The sequence below is a fragment of the Nycticebus coucang genome, chromosome 2 (genome assembly GCF_027406575.1).
Source record: "Nycticebus coucang isolate mNycCou1 chromosome 2, mNycCou1.pri, whole genome shotgun sequence".
NCBI classification, from domain to species: domain Eukaryota; kingdom Metazoa; phylum Chordata; class Mammalia; order Primates; family Lorisidae; genus Nycticebus; species Nycticebus coucang.
The window spans coordinates 156,856,769-156,864,989 of NC_069781.1; positions in this window are offsets into that span (position 1 = coordinate 156,856,769).

An 8,221-nucleotide genomic window follows, 5' to 3' on the forward strand; every position below is an offset into this window, starting at 1 on the left:
TGTGCTTAAGAGCCATTTTAAACAATGAAATCACCAACATAAACACAAAAGGGCAAAAATCATGGCACTAAATAGACTGTGAAAGGAAGCTTGTTTGTGGTATAACAGCTGAAACACAAAATCAGACCATCACCTCAGCAGGGAGCACGCACATCAAACGACTCAAATTTTTTTCCTCTGTGTCCTGGTCTGAAATTGACTGGGAAACACCAGAAGTATTAGTTTGGGGGTTTAAAATAAATTTTAGCAAGTAGGCAAATTAACGAATATGGAATTTGTAAATTATGTGGATCAACTATATTTATGATTCTATCCCTAATAATATATTTTGTCTTAAAGTTTATTTTACCTGATATAAATATGACTATGCCTGCTTTCTTCATGCTTTTACTTTTGTAATTTCAAGTTTCTGTACTCTTATGCTTCAGATGTATCTTTTATAAACAGTACATAGCTGAATTTTTAAAATTCTAATTTGACTACCTCTGTCTTTTTCATTGGTATGTGTATTCCTCTTATGTTCCTTAGGATTATTGATACACTGCTACTGTATTTGGAATTGTTTTTACCATCTTAGAAAAAATCCATTTGGGCTCAGGGCCTGTAGCTTAGTGGTTAGGGCGCTGGCCACAGACAACAGGGCTGGCAGGTTCGAATCTGGCCCCGGTCTGCCAAGTAACAACAAAAAAAAGCTGGGCTTTGTAGTGGGCACCTGTAGTCCCAGCTACTTGGGAAGCTGTGAGGCAAGACAATCACTTAAGCCCAAGAGTTTGAGGTTGCTGTGAGCTGTAACACCACAGCGCTCTACTGAGGGCAACAAAGTGAGACTCTGTCTCAAAAAAAGAGAAAAAAATTCCATTTGTTCTACTCTTCTATGCTTTTCCTCCTTCTTTCTTATTACTTTTATTTTTCATTTTGTTTTCCTATTACACATTTTCTTGCTATTGGTTTGGAATTTGTACACTCTATTTTGAGGATACCATTGAAATTTCAGCATGTATATTTAACTTAATCACTTCTAACCTTAATTACTATCCTAATTCCTCCATGGTAATACCACAACCTTAGAATACTTTAAACTCTCTCCCTCTCATGATTTACTTGCCATTCTTGTTCATTATTTTAGCTCCAAATATTATACCTTATTACCATCATTTTATTCAGATGATCATTGTTTAGGTTTGGATATTTACCATATTATTTGCTCCCTATCCCTTCTTTTTTTTTTTTTCCGTTTTTGGCCGGGGCTGGGTTTGAACCCACCACCTCTGGCATATGGGGCCAGCATCCTACTCCTTTGAGCCACAGGCGCCGCCCTGCTCCTTACCCCTTCTTATATTTTAGTTCTCATATCTAAATCTGATAGCTCTTCCCTGAAGAATATTTTTTATAAATTTTAGTATAGATTTTTTGATGGCAAATGTTATCAGTCTTTGGTAATCTGTAAATGTCTTTTTTGTATCCTTTTTTTTGAAAACTAGTTTTGATGAAAAAAAAAGAAAACTACTTTTGATGGTATACAATTCTAGGTTGATAGTTATTTTCTCTTAATTCTCTGGAAACATTCTTTCCCTATCTTCTGGATTTCACTATTTTGAGAAGTCTTTCCTTAATCTAACTGTCATTCCCTTATAAATGATCTGTCCTTTGTCTCTGGTCCTGTTTAAGAACTTCTTTTGGTTTTGGTGTATCATGGTTTCACTACAATGAGTTAAAGCATGGATTTCTTTTTATTTATTATGTTTAGGATATGTTATGCTTCGTAGCTTTGTGTATTTATATTTTCTTATAGGTTCTGGAACAATCTTAGCCTTATTATTTCAAATAATGGCTCGGTATACTTTGGGGACTCCAAATGGATATATGTTAGACTTCATTCTGTTCTTAAGGTAGCTTACCAGTGGTTTCATATATTTTTTTTTCTTTTTTTTTTTTTTGAGATAGAGTCTCAAGCTGTTGCCATGGGTAGAGTGCCGTGGTGTCACAGCTCACAGCAACCTCAAACTCTTGGGCTTAAGCAATTCCCTTGCCTCAGCCTCCCAAGTAGCTGGGACTACAGGCACCCGCCACAATGCCTGGCTATTTTTTGTTGCTGTTATCATTGTTTAGCTGGCCCGGGCCAGACTCGAACCTGCCAACTTTGGGGTATGTGGCTGGCACCATAACCACTGTGCTACAGGCGCTGAGCCTGGTTTCATATTTTTATCTTTTCATCACTCTGCATTGAATTCTGGATGATTCCTGTGAATATACCTTCCAGTTCATTAATTCTCTCTTCATCTATGTCTAATTTTCTGTTCAACCATCCTCTGAAAGTTTTCAAAATTCAACAAAGAAATATTTTTTATTTTTGGAAGATCCATTTTTCAAGTCCCCCTGCTTGTTTCTAATTATATTCTGTTGGGTGCTTATTGTTGCCATTGCATCCATTATTTCTACAACCATTTCTTAATATGTCTATTCTATATTTGGTGTCTGATAGTTCTATGATCTGCTATTTGAGGGGTGGGAAAATTCTAAATTTGTTTTTTGTTTTGTCTTCTCTCACACAAAGTGCCTTGCCTTCCCTGTATGCCTTAGTAATAATTGCCATATGGTTTCTTCTTCTTAACTTACAGACATCCTAGGGATCTAAATTAAATATACTTTCTTCCAAAAACAATTTGTGCCTGTCTCTGCTGGCCATTAGAGGGAGCCACTAACTTGGACCTAAGGCTTGGCTTCCTACCCTCCCTACTGGGTATTTCAACAGCTGTGCTGCTGAGGGAACATTCCTTGAGGCAACACTTTCTCTCTCAGCTGTTGCGGCTCTGACCTCAGCTTATTTTTCTTTTTTTTTTTTTTTTTTTTTTGGCAGGGGCTGGGTTTGAACCCACCACCTCTGGCATATAGGACTGGCGCCCTACTCCTTGAGCCACAGGCTTATTTTTCTTGGAACCTTTTTCCTGAAGTTAGTGGGAGCAAAGATAATTCAAAGGGTATGTCTCTGTGCTGTTTTGCAATGAGATGGCTTCTCAGATCACCTAGTCTGCAGTGGTGCTTGAAGCAGAAATGGACTGAACATTACAACAGTCCACACATTAGAAGCTGGACCAATGCCATTTTTAAGTAGTCATCATACATCCATTTGCACTTTTGAACGTTTAGCTACAATTGCTTGGCTTTATTCCCTCAAGTTTTTGGCTGCCTACTCAGTCTCATTACACTCTCAGATTCACTTAGCCCAGTATAAGTGAATCACACCTGAGTCCCCACAACTCTTCCCCCAACCCCCTGAGTTACAGTATTTACACTTCTATTTTCCATTACTATTTTTACACTTTACTGAACCTCTTTTAGTCTTGACCTCATTTTGGTGAATTGGGGCTTTAATGACACACAGCCTGTTATCCCCACAGGCCAACAGTCAACCTGTGACCCCTGCCAGGCTTGTCACATCCACTCGTCCCTGGAATTTGAATCTTGAGCCAAGGGACAGAAAGATCAAAACAGCTAGAGCTGCCAAGCCAGGCTAAGAGCAGGTTCTGGTGGCTCTGCTGCCACATAGAGGGCTCTTCCCTGTCTCATTCTCCCGAAGACCCGGCTCTTCTGTGGTCTATCTCACAGTCTGGTTCTTTTCTACATATTAGTCAGAGATAGTGTCTGTCTCTTCTGACCAAAGAAAACCCAGCTGACCTGCTGGTCTCATGCTCAGGCTCGGAGTGTTTTTCTAAGTGTTTTAGTTTGGTCTATTCAGCAGTGAGAACAGCAGCAGTCAGTGAAAACAGTGACCTATTACAGTGGACCTGGGTTTCATCTTAAGTGGAAGTACGCAGAGTTGTTTTTATAAAAATACATCATGAAATATTTTCTGTATATAAAAGAATGGATTTTGTATGCACAATAAAACATAAATATGAAATAACTGCATTGGTAGGTTCCCATAGCCCGTTTATAAACTAGACTAGAACATCACCTGAAGTACATTTGAAGCCCCTTTTCGGCTTTTCCTCAATCATATTCTTCTTCCTCTCCAGCAAAGGGACCCCCCACAGGATTTTTTCACCTAGCCAAATATACCGGTGCTTTATTATTAATATAATTTCATTTGAATAAAATTAAACTATCTTAATAAACTCCTTGGCATAGGCAGGAGTTTTCCTGCACAAATGTTTTCCTTAATCCAGATTAATAAAATGAGGGTGTAGGCCAGCCTCATTCATGCTCAAGCCCCCGGTTTGGGCCAGAGCTTGGGCCTCCGCTGCTTGCTTCTCCATACTCAGGAGAGAGGGTTGGCACACTAGTGATGTTTCCAAGTGACAGGGACATCTTTAGAGCAAGTGGTCATATGATCTCAGAATTATCTATAATTGTGACACATTGGAAAGTAGGTCATTGAGTAAATAAACAATGGTGCTATAAAATACCATACAGTTGATAAAAATGATATAATTCTATATATATAGATATTAAAAATGATGGGGACAAAACAGAGTATATATGATCCCACATTTATAAAACTAACTCTAATAACATATTACTGAGAAAACAGAACAAAATGTTGATCCTGGTTTTCTAGTAGAATGAAAGTTGGGATTGGGGCCTTGGTGTGTGTCACACTTTATGGGGGCAAGACATGATTGCAAGAAGGACTTTACCTAACAATTGCAATCAGTGTAACCTGGCTTATTGTACCCTCAATGAATCCCCAACAATAAAAAAAAAAATAAAAAATAAAAAAGAAAGTTGGGATTATGTGCAAATTTCACTTTTAGTGCTGTTTGAACTACAGAATTAAGTCAATTTTATAACCAGAAAAAGTAATACTTCGAAAAAATAATGAGACATTTTAAATGTATGTGTTCTTTTCACTGATTCTCCTTTAAAGAAAGTGAAAACAAACCCTACATGAATTATTACTTCTTTACTCAGTCAATATCTGCCTAGAAAACCAAGAAATAGTCCAAAAATAAAGATAATATTTTTGGCAAAAACAAAATTAAAAAAAATGTTAGGAAAAAGAAAAGTACCTTTTCTACAAGTTGATCAATATTCGCCAGTTGAAAATTATTTCATGGCTCGGTGCCTGTGGCTCAAACGGTTAAGGCACCAGCCACATACACCTGAGCTGGTGGGTTCGAATCCAGCCTGGGCCCACCAAACAACAATGACAGCTGCAACCAACAATAGCCAGGGAGTCTGTGATCCCAGCTACTTGAGAGGCTGAGGCAAGAGAATTGCTTAAGCCCAGGAGTTGGAGGTTGCTGTGAGCAGTGATGCCATTGTACTCTACCCAGGGCCACATAGTGAGACTCTGTCTCAAAAAAAAAGAAAGAGAGAGAGAGAGAGAAGGAAGGAATAGAGAGAGAGAGAGAAAGAAAGAAAATTATTTCAGAGCATCTTAAAGATTTCAATCTTGTAACCAAGGTCCCTAATTGTCATTTATTCTCCACAGATCAAGTGATCCCTGATGTCATCTATAGAGCTCGAACTGTTTAGATCTTGAAGATGCCTTTTCCAACTTAAAAGCAATTAGAGGATCTAAGGTATGTTTCCCACTCACCAGTTAACTCTGTAAACAGCAAAAGGAAGAGAACTCAAATTATAGTATACAATTCATTAAATTCATCACCTGGTTTCAATACATACATCCAATATTCTTGAGAGCAATTTCTAACAGAATTGTAGGTGGCACGTTAAGATTTATTTATAAAAATACTAACTTTTATCAAAAACAAAGAGTTCTTCGTAAAGTCCAAAATACTTTGAAGGAATTGGTTTATTTAGACCTCTCTGGTCTTTTATCTAAAGTAAAGAGGTCCATTGACAGTTCCAAAGCACAAAGTCTTTGGTAAATAATAAAATGTCATCCCTCTTCACTATCCATGGTATTTGATAAAAGGAAATAAAGTGGTTGATCAGGATTGCAAATAATTGGTACCCACATGGCAACTCTTCAATGCCATGTCCATGGAAAACCTCACTGTTCTAACACTGTGCCCTTCCTTCAGCCTGAACTTCTGCCTTAGAATATTTCTTAGGACATCCAGCTACCCAGCAGGAAGGGGGAGGGGGACAAACTGCTTTCGAAGATCTGGGGCTTAGGCAATTCTCTTGCCTCAGTCTCCCAAGTAGAGAGGTGCCTGCCACAACGCCCGGCTATTTTTTTGTTGCAGTTTGGCCGGGGTCGGGTTTGAACCTGCCACCCTCGGTATGTGGGGCTGGCACCCTACCAACTGAGCCACAGGTGCTGCCCAGAGAATAGATCTTAAATGTTCTCATCACACACAACAAAAGGACAGCTACGTAAGGTCATGTTAATTTGCTTGATTGAGGTGATCATTTCACAACACGTATTAAAACACGTGCATTATAAATATATGCAACTTTATTTGTTAATTATACCTCAGTAAATTTGGGTAAAATGAAGGGTAAAAAGAAAACTAGTAAATTCCCCTAAAATAAAAAAAAATTAAAAAGAAAAAGAAGATAGGAAGAAATTAGCATCACAGGTGACATTGAAGCATGGCCCAGTGAGGCAGTTTTTATCCCCTTCCCCTCACCAGAGTCATTACTTCAACTCTGGTGTTTTCACATTTTTACTACAAATTACATGTATTCATAAACAATATGCAGCATCTTGTGTGTGTGTGTGTGTGTGTGTGTGTGTGTGTGTGTGTGTTTTGAGACAGAGTCTCACTTTGTCGCCCTGGGTAGAGTGCAGTGGCGTCACAGCTCATAGCAACCTCCAAGTCTTGGGCTCAAGTGTTCTCTTGCCTCAGCCTCCCAAGTAGCTGGAACTACAGGTGCCCACCACAATGCCCAACTATTTTTAGAGACGAGGTCTCTCTCTGTCTCAGGCTGGTCTCAAACCTGTGAACTCAGGTGATTCACCTGCCTCAGCTGCCCGAGTGCTGGGATTACAGGCATGAGCCCCTGCACCTGGTCCATCTAGTGTGTTTTTAAAATGATCTCAACACCATACTTAATATTCTGGGCTTGCTTTCAGTGAACACTATTTGAACATCTAGTCCATTCATTCTGATTCCTGCCAAGTATTCTATGAATACATCTCAATTTATTTATTCATTGTCCTGTGGACAGACATTTGGATTGTTACCAATCTTAAAAATATTAACAAATTATTCTGCGGTAAATATTTTTGTACTGTCTCAATATGCAAATATATAGGATTTGCTAGACTGTGCTGAGTGAATGCTGCGAAGAGTTTTCCTGGGAGGAACTTTTCCTTGACATAAATCAACTTGCCATTCTGTTTCTCAGTGTCAATGACTACAGGCCTGCAGGAAGTGGAAGATGTGTCTAAACATGTTCTGTTTGGGCCTGGGGATCCCCAACAGCAAGAATCTGATCTAGCAACAAACCCCCTTTTGCTCTTTGGGGCTGTCCCTTGCCCAGTTCTGCCTGGGACCCCCTTGCTGCCCAGGGATATTTGGAGTTTCCCCGAGTTTAAAATATATGGCATCTAGTCACAGGTTGGTGCTTTACAGCGGGCAAAAACTGCCCTTTTGCCAAGGATCCCCTTGCAAATTAAAGTGGTTGGTGGCTTTAAGGTCTGCCTTTCTCTAAAGATGGCTGAGTCAAGGCAAGTACTGCATCGAAAGGATGTTTCATTCAAAATATAGAATCCCGTGCCTGGACTTCTAAAATGCCATCTATTGTTGAAGAGGAAAGCAAGCTACAAAACAGGATATCGAGTGGGAGTTCATTTCTGGTTTTGAAAAAAAGTACATTATACAAAGATACATATAGAAAATGTCTGATGGGCTACATTCACGCTCTGAGGAGCTGATTAAGGGGGAGGTGGTATGGAGAAGACAGATCTGTTTCTGTTGACTTCATGTGATTTTGTACTTTTTCTTTGATAAGCACGTGTTACGTTTAGGTGGCAAGGAACATTCACAGAAGGCAGGCTGTTGTCTTCCGGCCTTTCTGTGGCACTCAAAGCAACACAATATATTTTAAGAACATTCTATCATACATCAGTAGTAACAAAGATCATTGGGTTTCAAACAATAGATGTTATCTTTAACATTTATCAGCCAACAAGTGCTTATTGAATAAAAATTAGAATGAGACAGTCTTTGGGGGGAACAAAGTGTGATGTATCTAAACTCACCAACAGACTAATTAAAGGAAGGGCTCCATTTCCCCCTTGCTATAAAATCAAGCAATGTAAGAGACCAGAGAGCTAGTCAGTTACATTGGCTAAGATGTTCTG